The 17,797-nt window shown below is 40.9% G+C and overlaps 1 protein-coding gene across 5 annotated transcripts in view; it reads right to left on the bottom strand.

Annotated features, from left to right (window-relative positions):
- CSGALNACT1 (chondroitin sulfate N-acetylgalactosaminyltransferase 1) overlaps positions 1 to 17,139 on the bottom strand; it is a 51,616-nt gene extending 34,477 nt beyond the window's left edge. Inside the window, exons 1-3 of one of the 5 annotated variants that reach the window (XM_030020142.2) lie at positions 12,355 to 12,406; positions 11,835 to 11,870; positions 11,289 to 11,442 (exon numbers count right to left, since the gene is read on the bottom strand). The gene's annotated coding sequence lies outside the window, so the exon portion shown is untranslated. Of the gene's footprint in view, positions 1 to 9,480; positions 9,586 to 11,288; positions 11,443 to 11,834; positions 12,258 to 12,354; positions 12,407 to 17,084 lie in introns of those variants that run through there. The other 4 variants (XM_030020148.2, XM_030020132.1, XM_030020155.1 and 1 more) reach the window with 4 other exon arrangements.
- Between the last annotated feature and the right edge of the window lie 658 nt (positions 17,140 to 17,797).

Genomic DNA, 17,797 nt, shown 5'->3' with positions numbered 1-17,797 from the left:
CAAAGTATGGAGCACCAAAAAGGCTGAAACAATACCAACATACAACCACTCTCTGCCCTGTCTTGGCAAGAGTCAAACTTCAATCACTGGGACCTACCAGAAAATTGGATTTCAGTATAAGCTGACATTTCTGAGCATTAAATGGGATTATTCAAGAGATGAGAATGCAAAGTGCAGTATTAACAATGGTGACCATGTATCACAATGGTGATATCGCAACCCAGCTTGGCATCCTAGACTTAGATTAATTATGCACTGGGCAAGACCGAAGCTTTTCACTTTAGTGTTATCTCCTGTATCATCTGAGCCACGTCTGGGTTAATTTTAAGACAGCTATTTTGGGACCTCTGTGCTACATGAAAGCAAAAGCAGGCAAAAGCAGCTTCATGTCAGTTTTAGCTTGGGAGACTGGCTAAAACCCAATTCTAACTGCAGCCTGATGTGGAATCAAATGCAGACTCAGGCCTTAATTTTGACTTAGGTATCACAACACAGAGACATCAGCTGGTTTTCTCCTGTGAATTGCAGCAAAACTTCTCTACTGGTAAGTTTTGATGTCCTAGCTGCTTTCTGATCTCAAAAACAACAATGCAATTTGGGATTCTTCCCCTCTATCTTGAAACACACTCTTGAAGAGCCTAAGTGAAAGGTTCATTTTAATCTGGATCACCAGAAAGATGCAATATGTTCAAAAAAATAGATCAAAATTAAGAAATAGGCACAGTGTGCTGAGGAAAACCATTAAAGATTTAGTCAGAAAATAGGCATAACTCAAAGGAAACTGCCCCATGTAATAAAAAAAGTGTCAGTAAAGAATTGTGAATAATTCTTGCCTGGTTTTCTCACTTCAGATTAAAAACACACTGCAATGTTTTCTTGCTTCAGTCTTAAGAGACCTGAAATGCTTGCCTTGAGCTACTACTGACCATACAAAGCAATTCAATGAAAAAGACCAAAATTTAGTACAAAGTGCATATCATAAGCTTAGGAGCAAAAACTCAAGAGTTGTGTCATTCAGCAGACAAAGATTACACTACAGCCCCTCAACACTTGGAAATAAGCCCTCTCCTCAAAAAAGCCCCACGCAAGCAAACACAAAAGGACATCCTAGGGAAGAGCAAGAGCTCTCTCACTGCATTGAGGTGACTAGCGTGCAGCACATCAGAGCCTTTCCAAAACACTACTGTACTTCTAGGTCACGATGTGCAGGTTCCAACATCCTTCCCAGGGCAAAAGCATCCCTAAACTGGTCTGGAAGACAGCCCTGATCAATTTGTAGATGACAGATATATACATCATTATGTTATAGGACTGAGCACCAGCGTAAGCAAGCAAAGTCTCCTTACTGGAGGCAATATGATCCTGTGCAAGTCATTTTCACTGTCTTCTTGATTATTTCCAACTGTAGCAAAGACAATAAAGATGATGCACACTGTAATTATGCATTTAGATAAGATGGTGAAAGAAATCATAAGTGGATATGTACTTCAGATGAAATCACTCTCTGTGGCTTCTTCTCGTCACTGACTGTCATGGAAACCCAGTCAAGGAACTTTAACTAGACACTGAACTTAAAAGACATCTGGAACTCGACAATCCAAATCCAACCCTAGCAGTGTAAGAGTTACTTACCGTCATTATTAATATGCTGAATACTACTTCTCCAAAAATCTCAAAGTGAAACATCAGCATCCTCCAGAAGGCAGGGTTTTTTCCCTCCCCACTGGCTACTAATGTTATCGTAGACATTAATTGGAAAAAGCCTATTTACTTCCAATACAAAGGGGGAAAACAAAGTGCGAGACTGGAGTTGCCCATGACAGTTGCAGTGAGAAAACAAGAAACTAAAGAGGCCTATACCAACATGAAAGCTTTTAACATGCCACTGTAAGGGTTAAAATGTCAGTTAGGTTTCTTCAAGTCAGATAATTTTATCGGAAATCACCTTAATGGTAGTGCATACACAGCTGAGAGAAACTGTGGACACAATTTGGTTCTAATTCTTCAAATTCACAGATTTTTTTTTAAATTTTTTTTTTTTTGAAAGACAAAATAAAGGTGAAAACAAAATTCTTAAAAGAAGCAGCAGGAAAGTCTTACTGAGGAGGACAGTTTTGCAGTGGCGCTCCCAATAGGCGATGCTCAGCTGATTGAGTACAATTCCACCAGCATCAAATCATGCCCACAAGCTCACAGTCTGGCTCAAGGACTCCAAAGAAAAATGCAGTTGTCACCTCAAGCTGATGTTCACCTAAATAATAGAGCTCAGCAGCAAGAAATTAGCACAGCACATATTTATCACACTAGGAGCCTGTGATCTGTCTCACCCCCACCTTCTCTCTTTCCTTGGTAACTCTGGAAAAGAGCTTACCCTTCCCTTGGACTCCCCTGGGTAGCAAGGGACATCCAATTAGCTCTTCCCAGTGGAAGGAAATTCTCATGGACCTAAGGTTCCCCATAACAGCAAAGTCTCACCTATTCTCTCTGGTTGTCTGGAGAAGAGCACAGTAGTCAACCTGGATGAATATTATAATGAATGCAAGGACTCCCTAAAGACTGTCCCCTCGCAGCCAGTTCTCTCCCTTGCTCTTCTACAAAAGTTGAAATAGTTCTGTGGGAATGTACCAGTATCAAACTTCCATTAAAGATTTGTTAACTCTAGGATGGAACTCCAGAGGGAAACTAAAGAAATAGAATTAGTCTGCTCTGTGAGTACCAGCACTTCTGTAAAACAAATATGGCAGTGATTAAGGATCTCACAGGATCCAACAGCTTTGAAACTCAATCTCATACAATATAAATACAGTCCCATGACTCATCTGTCCTCTTTTCTACACCTCCTCTAACTGATTACATTTGAATCATGCATATTAGAAAAAACATCAAGACAGTACTGTTAGCTGCACTATGAGTTGCAGAAGCACAAAATAGCATGAAATGCCTAAGCCTTTTTAATAATGATGCTGTTCTCTGCTGCAGATCACCTGGCATGCACAGCTCAGCGCTCTGAAAAAAATAATGCAGTCACTCCCTGATTAAATTACTCCTGGAATGGAAAAGACATTGAGCAGCCTGCCTGTTTCCATTGGCTGTGTAGTGACTGAGCTCAATGAATATGGAAATAATTGGAAATCCTAGACCAATATAGAGGAGGAGGAATATGTGACCCACATAAAGGGCATGCTAGAGTTGCCTGAAAGTAAAATCATAGTGTTATATCAAGCAAGTGAAAAATCCTTGGTATCAGGGATAGGGGTTAAAAACCAAATAAAGATGACTTCAGTAACATGCCAGAGGGTTCCAACAGAGAAGCAAAGCCTTTTCAAAAGCTCTTTACAGGCTGTCATCCTAGGAAAGAGGTGAAACTGAGAATTTGTTAAATCCTAACACTAATCTAGACCTTTGTGTCTCTTTTGCTGTTGAGGTTTAATAGGTTTACAAGATTACTAAACAGTTGCCAGCCAAGTTTCTCTGACTTGGACTCTGAAGCGATGACCTTTTTAGTAGTTCATAGCCAAAAAGATTCTAATCGGAATATAAGAAATGGACCAAGTGTGACTACCTTAGAAAAAACAAAAAGCTTTACCACCAGATGAGCCTGTTTTCACCAACTTAAGCAAATGAACTGCAAAGAACGTAAGAAAATTACAGCCCTGCACTTACTGGAAAAAATCTGTAATATACCTCCCTTAAATCTCTCAAAAAAGCCTACATTTTCCTTGGACATGGCTCACTTGCCCACTTCTGCTAACCAAGAATAACTAGCATCTCAGTGTAAGAGGTGCTTCTGGTGAAACAGAAGTGGTCTGCTTCCCCCATACTCTCTGCAGCTGGAGTACAGGGCACGTTCAGGCATCCTGTATAGCCCTGGCCCTCCTGGCACGTATACTACTCCCTGGAATTGCTGGCAACAAGGGATGTTACAGCAACCTTCTTCAGCTTCTTCTAACTGGCTGTCATAGCAAAAGGCAGATGGAGATTTCTCATCAAGGGAGAAAAAAGAAGTTTAAACCACATTTGGACAAATGCAAACATACATGCGCACACAGTTCTAAACTCTTTTTGGCCACATGTGAAAATGAGGGCTATTGACTCATCACAAATACTTTTAAGAGGTTCTGAGATGTGCTCTCAAAACACAGTGTTGCATGTACTTTACATTTGCAATGATCTAGTTTCTCAGTATAGTTAGTTTCTAAGGATTTTAGAGTGAAGCTTTATTTTCCCTTCTCTAATGCTAAGAAATTTTCCTTTCATTCCTTTAACATTACATAAGTGCTTTTCATTTCCTGAACAATTCTCAGAGAAAGCTAGGATTTTTGTGGAATAGCTTATTAATTCATTCATAAATATACATATTTGGTTCAGTTAAGCATGAGAAAACTTCACCACTGACTTTTATCTCATAGGATCACCTCACACAATCCTGCACATTGAAAGGTAAGTGACATGTTCTTTAGGCTGTTTTCTATCCCAGTGGAACAAACAAATCTCTACATCAGTTTCTAAGCTAGTAACCACCACTTTCATAATAAGTGCATCAATCTAAAATATTTGTTTCAATTTGCTAGGATTTGAGTCAATATTCTGATGTGTTATATATTCCCCTCAGAGAGTTTTTTTGCTTAATAGCAGTCTGATGAGAAAAAGCAGTGCAGCTAACGTGATTCACAATACACATTACTCTATATTTTGCTAATAGCTTTTTACAAGCTTTCCCAAAGTTGATTTAAAATCTCTTCCCTGAAATCAAGAGGCTTCACCTTCTCACAAATAAAATAATAACAAGTTTCCTGTAAAAAGGGTGTTTCAAAACTGTTACCTGTATTTTCAGACTATTCTACCTGAAGAGGAATGGCTCCACATTAAAAGTGCATATAGGAAAGACTGTTTGATGTGCCAGAGTAAAGCTCCTCCTTTCCAAATCAATACAACTCTTAAAGTTTCCCACTGTGAAGGATGTCAGTACCTATGTGATCATCCTAAACGTTAATGACAACATCAGTTGTAGGATACATGAAGGCGAAGAACCCAAATAGAGACATACTCTGGACTGGACGAGTTGAAATCCAACAGCCCTATCAGGGGTTGGGTGAGTGGTTACAAAAGGTAAAAAAATAAAAATGCACACAATGCATCCTTCATAACTGGAAGCCCCTCTGTTCCAACACTGAGTGATTGCCATTGATCCCTGACACATGCAACTCTACCTAGTTCTGTTATGATGATGACCGTGGCCAGCACTTTCACAGCTATCTTCTCTGAAGTAAATTCATAGGCAAAAATGCTGAAAAAAAAATCTTAAATTATATAAGGACTAAAAATCCCATTTTTTAAGACTGAAATGTTCTGCCTTGTAAGTCCTCCCAGATGTAGTTAAGTACCACCTTGGTAGCAGAAATGGCAGTACAGGTGACGTAACACCTCTTTACCTTTCACCATTCACATCCCAGCAAAAGATGTGAGCGAAACAGAAACCAGTGACCACCAATGCTGGTCCAAGTAACACGTGAACATCACTGAAGCCATCTGCTTTAGTGCATGCGCCTGGGAACCCTTTGGATATTCAATCACTCCTGTGGTTTGAATATTTTACCCTGTAATTCTTTATCAACCCAACTTTCAAAAGCAGTGATCACTTAGTAAACCTTGTCCAAACCAGGTGGAATTACAGATGGCTCAACTGTTATGAAAATTAAGTGATTCTAATTTCTAAATACTGCTATATAATAGAATATAATCTAGTAGGCAGAACTCCAAGCTGAAATGAAGGAGAGTTAAGTCCTTCTTCTGGTTCTGCCACTGGCCCACTGGAAAGACTCTGGGTGAGTCTTTTCACCATAGACAAAACAGGAAAAATAAGAGAATTTCCTCAAAATCTGAGCAACATTACAAACAGTTGATTAATAGGGATATCTGGCTGCAGGCTTTTGGCTTTGAAAATCTTGATCCAGTTTCTCATCCCAGAGAGGAAGAGAGGATTATTCAATTTAAGAACTGTCAACTATTTATAGCCTTAGCTATAAAAAAAAAGTTTTGCAGAAATAGCAAGCCAGAAACCTATTGCTGCCTCAACTCTCTCCAGTAGAAACAATTCCCAGGGGTATCTGCACACTGTTCCAAGGCTGCTGGAGTGCATATTTTTCCATGTCTTCTTGCCAGTAAATTGCAGGACCACTTTCAGTCACACAATGGAGAGGAAAAAGGAAAAAAATATTTTTTCCCCAGGATTTCACTTCAGTACAGTTTCTATCACTGTTCTGTTATTCTTTTCTTTCTGAATAGGAGGATGATGCCCATGTCCAAGTAACTGGTTTGTTTCTCTGTTATCAGGGCAATGCAATGTGAAGACAATGGCTATTCATGTAAATGGAGAGGTAGCCCACTTTGTCACAGGCAGAGACTCGGAAATGAAAGCTATCACCTCTTCTGTTTGCTATTGAAGAGGCAAACTTCCTGCAAAGTTTTTCCTATTGTTTCCCCCCCATCATCTTTTCTAGATTTTGCCCAGTCTAGCTCACAGACATCACTAGCAAAAATGAACTTACTTGGATGCTTGCATTACTTCATGCAATCCAGTTGTCCCTACTACGCTCATACCACCTTTGCAAGCCCCTTCTCTTAAGCTGGGAGCAGGCCACCAATTAAACTGGCAGAATGGCTATATGGCGTCAATGGCACAGCAGAACTGCAACTTCATAGAGTTTAGGGCAGACCGACAACTGCATTCAGCAGTAGTGCTGAGTACTGCAGAATACTGTGGCTGCAGAGTACTGTGTTCAGCTCTGGGGGCCCCAACATAAGAAGGACATGGAGCTGTTGGAGTGAGTCCAGAGGAGGGCCATGAAGATGATCAGAGGGATGGAACACTACTCCTATGAAGGCAGGATGAGAGAGTTAGTGTTATGCAGCCTGCAGAAGAGAAGGCTCTGGGGAGACCTTATGGCAGCCTTCCAGTACCTATCTAAAGGGGGCCTACAAGAAAGCCGGAGAGGGACTTTTTACAAGGGCATGGAGTGATAGGACAAGGGCTAATGGCTTTAAACTGAAAGAGGGTAGATTTAGATTCGATGTAAGGAAGAAGTTCTTCACTGCAAGGGTGGTGAGGCACTGGAACAGGTTGCCCAGAGAGGTTGTGGATGCCCCATCCCTGGTGACCCTGCCCATGGCAGGGGGGTTGGAACGAGATGATCTTTAAGGTCCCTTCCAACCCAAACCAGTCTATTATTCTATGAAGATCTCAACAACATTTAATCTTAATGTACTCTTAAGAACACTCCCATTGGCTTTCATGGTGCTTGGCATGGAACAGAGTTAGCATATTACAATTTAGGCTAAAAACCATAAACCTGTTGATGATGAACCAGAAAACAGAATCCAGAACTGTAACTATTCTAAAACTGAGAAGCTAAGCTTGTGCCTTAAAAAAACCCCACCACTATTGCTTTCAGTATAAGGAAAAGTACTAATTTTACAGAACTGAATATTACATTTCTTCCATAGGTTCTAGTAAAGGCAAGAAGCTGTGTGGTCTGGGTTGCCTTTGACAGTCTACAGAGGAGATGTAAATAATCCGCAATCCTCTCTGTCAGCCCATGTAGTTAAATGTAGTTAGAAGTTGTTGCACTGCTGACCCTTTAAAGCATGGACTTAAAATTAGTACTTCTGTGAAAAAAAGAAAAAAACAAAAACCTGCAAAGTCTCTACAGCCTCATCATTGATTTCTCTGATGCCTTCCAGTCACTAGAAGCTTAACAACAGGCATCCATACAAAGAACATCACAATCAAGAATTCCAAACACAGTGCCTGGAAGACCAGCCTGCCGTGTCTGTGTTTCCTAATGAAGGTGTGAAAAAACAAGACAGGCTTTCTGTACCCCTGAGCAGTTACTACCTATAGCTGTAGCCTAAATGACTAGTTAATGAACCAAAACAAGTGGAAACCTGCTATTAAGGCCAGCCTTAACTTTTGATGTTTTGCTGCAGCTGAGGTAGAACACAAGGAATAAAGTTCTTTCTGCTTGATCAACAGGCTCATGGCATTTCCCAAAGCAGATGCTGACAACTGCCATTGAGCTGGTCAAGCTCCCTGGAGGCTCTGGGGGACATACAGTGTGTGGTATTTTTATCCAAGTCTTTATTCTCAAGTCTAAATGCAATCAAGTCACAATGAAAGGGTCCCACTCAATTACATGAATAAGCAAAACCACTGGGGTTCACTCAAGCCCTCCAGCAGCATGGCATTCTGCCAAAGGCCTCTCTTCAGACTAAGACTTGACTTCAGACATGACTCCTTATTAGTAATATTATAACAGTGCTGAGAGGCCCTCACATGACTGCAGTCACACACTCAGTCTAAAATGCACACATGATGAGATAATCTGGGTGAAATATTTGTACCCTGAAGAGTTAAAAGAAAAGCAATTTGCCAAGTGCACTACAGATCCATTTCTCTCTAGCCCTTGGTCCTTAAACTCTTCAGTTTATGTCTCCCAAGTCTTCTATCTTGTCACCTGCTTCAGTGGGCCCATCCTTAAACAGTGACACACAGCTCTGTGCTATCTTCTGACAACCAACCTTCTGTCTCAGTGTCAGGAAAAGGCCAGTCAGAGCTCTGCACAACATTGAATATGTTAATATACTCACTGGTAGAGAATACAGCTCTCCATGAAGACATTTTTTCTGAAGACTAAGTCCCAAAGGGAGGTGAAGAGATTTACTCCCTTTTTGACTAACAAGTCAAGTATAAGAAGGTAACGCATACACTAATAAAGATACCTTTCAATCTCTAATAATGAAATAATTAAAAATAATGATGGCACCTTGTCTGGATAGACACAAAAAAAGTAGGTTTTGGCATGAAAGACTAACACTGCACCATCTGAAAAATTTTGTAGAAAAGACTGAATAAGAAATGAGAGGCTCCTCAAGAATAAGAAAATGGCCTAAGGTATGCTCCCAAAGACATGGTGTGATGGAGCTTTCTCTCATCAGAGAGGTAACTAACTGATGGACGCTCATGAACAGGTTTTTTCCAATAGATATGACCTGAAAGGTAAGCTATGTGCAAACAAGAAAATCTTGTCAGAAGAGGGTCAAATCAGTAGGATGGGGTAAAAACCTTTCTAATATAAGCTAGGTATAAATAGATAAAGCATTTTTGCCTTTTATTTTTTGTCTATGTCTTGCTTAAGTGTTTCTAAGTGTGTTGCCTACTTTAACTGTTACGAATAAAAGTTCTTCCTGCATTTCCTCTTAACTTGGCTTGAGTTGTGCATTATTTAGACTAACTAGACAACACCTAGCCTTTCCTTACTAAGGGCATAGCAATCCATAGGCCAGGTCATTGGGGTAATAAAACAAGCACCCAGTTAACTTGACACTGTTCAGGGCATGCAAGGAGAAATACAGCAAGCCACAAGCTCTGCTACATTGGCTAGGTAGAAAGCTGGCACCACAAACATCAGGAGAAACAAATACCTTCCAGTAACCATTGGTAAGCAAGAAGGCTGGAATCTAGTAAGATATTGCAGCATATGCTTCAACTCCAAAGAGCACACCAAGGCACCCACATCATTTATTCTCCTTCGCCATTCATGCTTTCTGGCAAAGTAATGTCAGTAGAAATGTCAGCACATCATGGTGTGTTACTCATGAGATTCCCTTTGAGAAGCAGGACTGACTACCTCACAAACTAGAGATCAGAAGGGAAGGAATGCAGCCCAATACACCCTCTGGCAGTGATGGTGGATCAGAGATGGTATCTAATTTGTTGAGAAAAGGGTCCAGGAAACCTGTTATATAAAGACCGCATTAGTTTATTATACTGCTTAATTTTAAGGTTTTTAAGGCACATTCAACTTGAGATAACTTCAACAGCAGGGAATAAGCTGCTTTTTTTTTTTTTCTTGACAGTAGAAAACAGGTTGCAGACATAAGTTGTGTATTTGCCCTGTGACAGGATATGCATTTATAACTCCCCAAAATAAGATGACAGAAAATTATAAGAAGATTTGGTGTGACGTTGATTAAACAAAGTTAAGCCTCAATGGGTTTTAAAACCACCTTTGAATGAATTTATTCATTTGAGTATTATAAATGCTTATAGTAGTAAATATTTTTGCTCTATAAGATTAAAACTAGTTCACTGTAGCTTTGTAACTCTACCCGGTATCATTCCCTACCCCAGCCCAAGTGAAAAGCTTCTCAACAAACCACTAAAAGACAGATCTCTTGAATGGAGCCAACACTATTTGGAATTCAAACAGCAAACAGTTTCAGAGATGTGACGAGCCAAACAAGATAAATTTAGAACATTTTTCTAAATTAAAAATGTTTCTGGACCTGCAGTAGAGCATGTCTGCCTTAAAACACGCCTCCCCTTATAAAAGAAGTCACAAAGATTCAGATGGATTGATTTAAATAAGAATAACATTATAGAAAACGTGTCAAAATCTTGAATTATATAAACTGTAACCTTGCTACAGAAAAGGGTAAAAGAAAAATTAATCTCCCTCGAATGGTAAATTCTTAAATTGCTTGAAAAGAAACATAAACAAGAAGTAGTATTTTCTAATTCCCCAGACACTAATCATAATTCACCAACAGTGGTATCCCATACAAATTCTATTTTCAATGCAGTTGCATATGGCCAGTGTTGCAGTGACACCTTTCAGCTGTACTGATCCTCATAAATAACAATTCAACCTTTCAAAGCTATATACTTCCCATAACAGGCAGCATTAAGTGGAGAAGGAAATAAACAGTCTGATATGAATCATTATTTTTCTATTTCATTTTGGAGTGCTGTTAAAAAAAGCCTACACCAAAAATGCACTGTATATGTTTGAAAACAATTCTACTCAAGTTAAACATTACCATAAAAGTCATCATCTTACAAGGAAAGTGATTCACAGTGGAAACAATTTGTAACTCAGTTTTACAAAGTTTGCATAAGAATTGCCTACCCAGGGTAAGAAATCCACTCACTCACACACTTAATGTGATAATAATAGAGGAGAAAACCGAAGCAATTACAAAAATGATCTGTCGTTCATCTAGGGTACACGAGCTAATAGAAACATGTAGATATGTACTAGATATTGTTGAAATAAAAATACAGGATTTTAAGCATCACAGACAAGGAACAGCTTTGTGACAAATATATTCACATTTTATCAACAAGAAAAACAAATAGCAACAGGATAATCTTAGTAACTACACATGGAAGAAATACTGCATCTACTTCATATTCTAATTTCAGAGATAGGGAAATAAGATTGCCTTACCTCAAATACAGCTTGAAGAGAGACATTAACAATATGTCTACATCCTTTCTTAGTTCCCTTGATAGCAGTCTAAGAAGAAATACAAAATAGCAAATAACTATCTTCCCTGCAGACAGCATGTGCCCAGGAGTAACATGCTTCCCACTAAAGTGTGCTGAAAAGAAGTTAAAAAAATATTATAATTCAAAAAGACAATCCTTGCAAAATAAAAAGGCAAAAACTTTATACTTGAAATTCACAGTAAGGTTTATTGCATTTTGAGGAAGCAGAGACATTCTGGAATTAAATAATATAGACATAACTGTGATGTCACCTCAATTCTCAATAAAATATTAATTCGGTATATTTGTCTACAAAAGAAAGATGGTAAATTCATCTGCGCAGGACTCAGTCACTGAAGACCTGAAAAGATTCCTATTCCAGTAGTAGGCACACATGGGCTCACATGATACAACCTTGTTAACTTGCTTTTTCCTCCCAAACTACAGTGCTTGCTAAAGCTACACTCAAATGTTAAATGCTTTGGTCAAGAGTTCATCCACTGACCTGCAATGAAAGCCTTGTGTTCAGCTCCAACATTTTCTAACAGCAAACAAGAAAAAAATGGTTTCACAGAATGAACTGTTAAAAAAGAAAATCCTCACATAAGCTTTCCCCGAGGGGGAAGAAATATCCACAAGCTTTAAATTGGCCAGGCGGATTTAAGAGGAAGCAAAAAAAAAAAAAAAAAAAAAAAGCAGCTCTTTCTGTTGCGTCAAAGAGCCCACTGTGCAATAGGAACAGTGAACAGAGTTGTTAAACTGGCAAGCTTTTGCTGAAGACAGCTTTTCAATATGCTCTCAGCATCGTCTCCCAGGGCTGGCTGGAGACAGTCCCACTCCTCTTATATGAGCTATGCTCCTTCAAGAGGCAATCACTCTTAAGGACAGTTTCTATAAACATGCTGTTCAACTGGTTTTGCTGCACATGATGAGGGTAATTACATACATATACATATCTGCATTCACATATCAGAACTGCATGCTCTTGGGGAAAATGCAGGCATATTCAAACTAGTGATCATTACCTCAGCTTAAGAGCAGGATGCTATTGATGACTGACTGCCTGCTAAAACTCTGCGCTCTACTTACACCATTCAGCATGCTGTTGGAAAGCAATTTTGAAAGGCACTGTACTTACAGAGAAAACCTCTAATGCAATTCCATCGGGATGTTGTAGTCCAAGCAGCACTCTGATTAAAGGAAATCAGTAGTCACATGCTGCTGACTAGCTTTGTGTTTAGTGCAGAGAGCTTGGATAGCCACCAGAGACTGTAGCTACGAAGGATGAGTTAACCGTCCCTCCCGGGAATGACCACTATATGACTGAAGACATCTTCAGAGGCTGAAGCAGTGTACTTACTGTGAATAGAGCAAGGAAACCGAGCAACCTGATTAAACGTGAATAAAGCCACATTCATCACCACATACAGGGAATTACCACACAGATCTCTGTAGCTGAGGAGACCACCCTGCATCCTTTTTACAAGCTGAGACCTAAGCAAAGGCATTCAGAGCACAGTTCAACCCACTCCAATCCATATCTGGTCAGCTGAATGCCTTCTGGGCTTCACTGCCTACAAAGGGAACCCACTAGGGCTTTCTCAAAAGAAGGTTGCAGACACCAATATTTTTTGAGATGAGTGCCACTCTGAGTGGCAAGGCAATGCACACCTGCATGATGTGCACAGAAAGAACCTGCAAGGAAGAATGGAATTGGTAAGAGACAGGAATGAAAAAGGGGAAGTATAAACTGTGGAATGCACTTTTCGACGTGACTGCAGGATTAAAAGCAGGGAGGAACATATGCAGCTGGTTAATTTAGAATTTCTTTTCTATTTCTACATCTTTCAGGGTTGCCACAGGGACATGATGAGCTTGAATACGTGGGAAGGCAGCAGGAGGAAAGGAGGTACATCCAGGAGATAAATTCTCCCTATCCATGTTCTTTCTCTACTAAGAAAACTTTTACAGGGGAAAATTATTTCTTTTATGGCTTCTCTTCAAATCCTTCCAGGTGAAAATGAATTTATCTCCTAAAAAGTCTTTTCATAAATGGCAGAATAAGTTTCTGGACAAAGTACACCCAATTTACAAGTGAAATACGGCATTTTCTAAGCTTTTAGCCCCATAAACTGAATGCAAGGTCCTATTTGTGCACCAAGCAGTGTGCTGTTCTATTATGCTCTCACCGCACTGGACAACTCACTGTGTTCAAAGCTCCAGCTGTAGTGTCACTGGAGTCATATGAGCATAGCTTTGGCCATATGAGAGTATGGTGATTAATAATTCTGTCCCTGCTGCGTGGAAGATAATTACAACCTGGTTCAGTTTCCCAGACCTAAAAGTTAGGCAAGTATTTTACACATCTCATAATAATAACACCTGCTCATAAGACTACCTAAATGTTTCCCCCTGTAAATGCTGACTCCCCACAGCTCATCACTGTCAAACTGCAGGCTGAAGGAAACTTGACACTTTTGCTCTTTGCTTGAAATGGATTTTTGGTTTTATCTTAGGACCATAGAAGAACAGTTATTTGCACTTTGAGCAGGTGGCTGGACCAGATGATCTCCTGAGGTACCTTTCAACCTAAATTATTTTGTGATTCTGTGAAAATGAGGTCAATTATTAAAAGCTGCCTTAGGCTATTACAGAAATGAAGTGGATTGTGGCCAACTCTAGTGTTTTGAAGCCAGAATTTCAATTCAACTGTGAAGACTATAGACAAATCCAGAGTCAAAGATCTCCATTCTGTCGTTTCATGAGAAGCTACCAGATCTGCTGAAACGTGTGCATTTCTACTGACATTGCCACCTATGAGGTCATTAACAGATACCATTCTATGGAGAGGGCTGTGTTGGATCTCACACATCCCATGCTGTTCCACTCTTGGATTCTCAACCTCCTTTTGTTTTTCCTTCTGGTCTGTCACCTCGATGTCCAATCTACTGTCCTTCAACTCCAAGGGACAAACAAGACACTTGGTCTCATCCTCAAATTCTCAGTGGCTGGCAGCCCAGACAACTCAGCTGTAGAAAGTGCCCTGCACAAAGCCTAAGAACACAGAATTGGTATAAAAATCCACAAACCAACATAACCTTCTGCATGATCACTAGTTTTTGTGTAGACCACACTGCTAGCTCAATATAGACTCTCTTCTCCAAGGCCTCACTCATAAGATACTGAGGTGATTGATCCTTTTCAGATCTTTTCAGTATCTATGCAAAGCTTTAGAAAAGAGAGCATTGTTACCCATGCCAGACAGCAACTGCTGGTCCCCAGGCCTAAGGAATGGCTAGCAAGTCAGGCTCACATCATGCAGCATAGCAGTTATCCTAACCTTTGCACCTCCACATCATAGACTGCTTTATCCCATACCACAAACCCCACTTACCTGCCCCTAGCACTTGTTAATACACCAGTCCTGTGCAAGTGATAACAGCCTATGGGACCAAGTCAGGAAAGCCAACACAGAATGGATGCTATCTGCTAGGATTATACCAATCCAGAAATTTAGAAGGTGGAGAATGACATTCAAAGCCCTCTGCCACTGTTCAGTGCCAACCTAATGCATTCCAAACACTCTCTGTATTGGCTAGTCACAGCTGCCCTAATGCAGCTCCTCAGCTGTGTTGCAGACACAATCTGGTGCACTACAGCCAAGGTCTGCAATACTGCCTTTGCATGCATCACGTGTCTCTGTCCCTATGCTGCATCAACTATACTGCCTGAATCCACCACATGCATTACCTCTGTTACTCAGAAGCCTTCCTCAAAACGGGACAACCTTCCCAGAATAAAATCAACCTTCACAGCATCAGATGACTAAACTGCCTTGAGGTCAATGCTGCCTATTTCCTGCCACAGAAAGTTACAAAGCCTCTTCCTGATAAACAAGGCTCATGTAGGCATTTCAGCTGGGTTCTGAATTCCTGCAGGAAGGAGGCTGTGTGCACTTCTAGTTGGCTGGCTAAAACATTGAGACCTTCAGGATGCCCTGCACTGTGGAAATCAAAACAGCACAATCTGTGCAAGAACTCAGGAAAGCCACTTTAGGTGGAGAGCAAGCTTCAGACCCTGACGTAACTAGCCCAGCCCCACCCCCACCTACAGGTTTGGCTCCTGAGTTGGGAGATGAGTACACAGTGGTTCAGGTTTAGTACAGTAACAGCTCTAAACAGAGTACATTGACCTGCTCGGCTAAAACCTTTAGTTTATGTTCCCAGCACCTTCAAATACTACTCCTGTCTCACCTGATAGAGACTCAGTACCCATATTCTCAAAAGCCACAGTGCTCCCCTTCCTCTCATCCACAAATAAAACTTAAGTGGTGTTTCCTGCTCTTTCACTGACATTACTTGCCCCAGTCCCCTGCAATTCTTCTGATCTTGCTACCTGTCCCGTATCTATGAGATTATCACAGAGCAAACAGTTTCACTGCTTAAATCCAGGAGTCTGGCACCCTTGATGTAGAGTCCTCCGTTAGGTCTTCTTCCAGGCCTGAACACTCCCCAGGTGGCTCCTGCCTTCATCTATGTCCCCTTCAGACTTCTGGCCTGGTGTTAAGTTATGCTGTTTGTACGATGAAAAACTTGGACTCTCATCTCCTCCTTGCCTGGAGGGGCTGAGTAGACTGGCAAACAGGTGTAGCTTTAGGAATAAATGCCGAGGCAAGGATTTGGCAAATCTCTGCAAGAGGCAGCAGAGTACTTAATTTGAAAAGAGATTATTCACAGCTTTAAATGAAACAAAAACACCCAAAGTGTCCAGCTAACAGTCACCACCCCAAGAAAAGAAAGAAAAAAAAAAAGGGGTGTTCCTAATTCACTGGCGGTATTCCCCTTTGCCTAGTGGCTTAAATACAGCTACATCTTGCTTTCAGGACACCTTGTGAAACTGGTTCAAAACCTGCCATCTCTCTGCCTAGCTGGTGTCTTAGGGGTGATTCTGCACCAGAAATTTTGCAGGGACTCCTCACACATCCATTCCTCTTCAAAAGCAACTTCTGCTAACCCACTGCCATCCATTTCACTCTTGTAGCATCCTGATCCTGGCCTCACAAGCAGTATAATGGGAGTGACAACCAGTCCGTCAGTCCTTGCTGGGCAGTTTCTGAAGAGACAGAATACACAACCTTGTTACCATATTCAGCCCCACAATGCAAAACTCTAAAAATTTATTTGGTTTTTTTAAGTCAAATTTGGATGCATGCATCTGCACAAGTACACAGGGAAGAGCTCTGGGTAGACCTACACACCAGCCAGTGATTAACATTGCTGCATTTGCAGCGGACTGCAGGGCTGTGAAGTAATTTCTAAAGACCTGTGCCATCCTACAGCAGTTTGTAGATTTGATAGCAGGGGCAGGAGAGGAAGAAGAGGAGACACCTGTTTTACAAGGGACAGCTGACTTTCTGCTGTGGCTTTGTCACCTCTCTGAATGGCAAATTAATCACATACTTTCTGCTCCTTCAAATTGCAACTGACCAGTGTTATGGTCAGAGCCCTGAGAAAGGGGGCAATGAACAGGATTGTGTTGCAGCCAGGATGCACTGCTGGCTATTGATAGGTAGGGTCAACCACTTTCAGTGAGGCAGTTGTGCAATAGTTGTTACTGCCATCATTTGTCATGGATCCCCAATTAGGATTTGTTAGTACAGCAGCAGGAAATCAAAACAGGACATGGAAAAATGACAGTTCAAAGTTAGTCTGAACTCAGCCCCTTCCCCGAGAGGGCAGAGCCTTTGCAAGCACACCTCTTGCTAAGTCCGCCAATTTTCACACAGCATCTCTCCCTGCAAGCACAGCCCAACGTTGCGGCCACAGAGTGAAATCAAAGTAAGATTCCCACCAACAGAGCATGGGAAGTTCCTCACATAGCACTGCTGGTAGTTTTGCAATAGGAGGAATTGACAGTAGTATGGAGAAGAGTTGCTGAGAAGCCGAGTTCGCAGCCCTCACAGGGACTCTACAGCTAAAAATCTGTGGCAGCCTAGCACCATAACACATTTTCACTTGCACCAGGATAATGAGAGGCATCTGTGGGCCTTGTGCAGTAACTGAGAAAGAACAAGGCAAAACTATACCACAGTCACCTCAGCAAGAAAACAGGGACCTTGCCCCTTACCTATAACAGGGGTTAAGAGTCTGTTAAAACTATTTGCTAATTGGGTTATTACACTAACTCCTAGACGCGGAGATTTATGGATTAGATCAGTGGAAACTCCCAAGTGCAAAGTCGGTAAGGCCTGTTGCTACATCAGAAAGGAATAGCCTGCTTGAAAGGAGCAAAGGAAGTGACAAGGAAAAAAACCCAATAAATTTACTTTTCAGGTAAGTAACAGAGACAGGCTTGCAATCAAGCATCTTAATGCTGAAAACTAATGATAACAAGCAAACCTTAGTTCCAAGTTGTTGAAACCTAGCTGCATTTCTGTGATGAAAGGTGCTGTTTTTCCTTGGTATCTGC

Source organism: Aquila chrysaetos, chromosome 1, assembly GCF_900496995.4.
Source record: "Aquila chrysaetos chrysaetos chromosome 1, bAquChr1.4, whole genome shotgun sequence".
NCBI classification, from domain to species: domain Eukaryota; kingdom Metazoa; phylum Chordata; class Aves; order Accipitriformes; family Accipitridae; genus Aquila; species Aquila chrysaetos.
The sequence above is the reverse complement of the archived record's forward strand: the minus strand, read 5'-3'. Positions and strand labels throughout refer to the sequence as shown.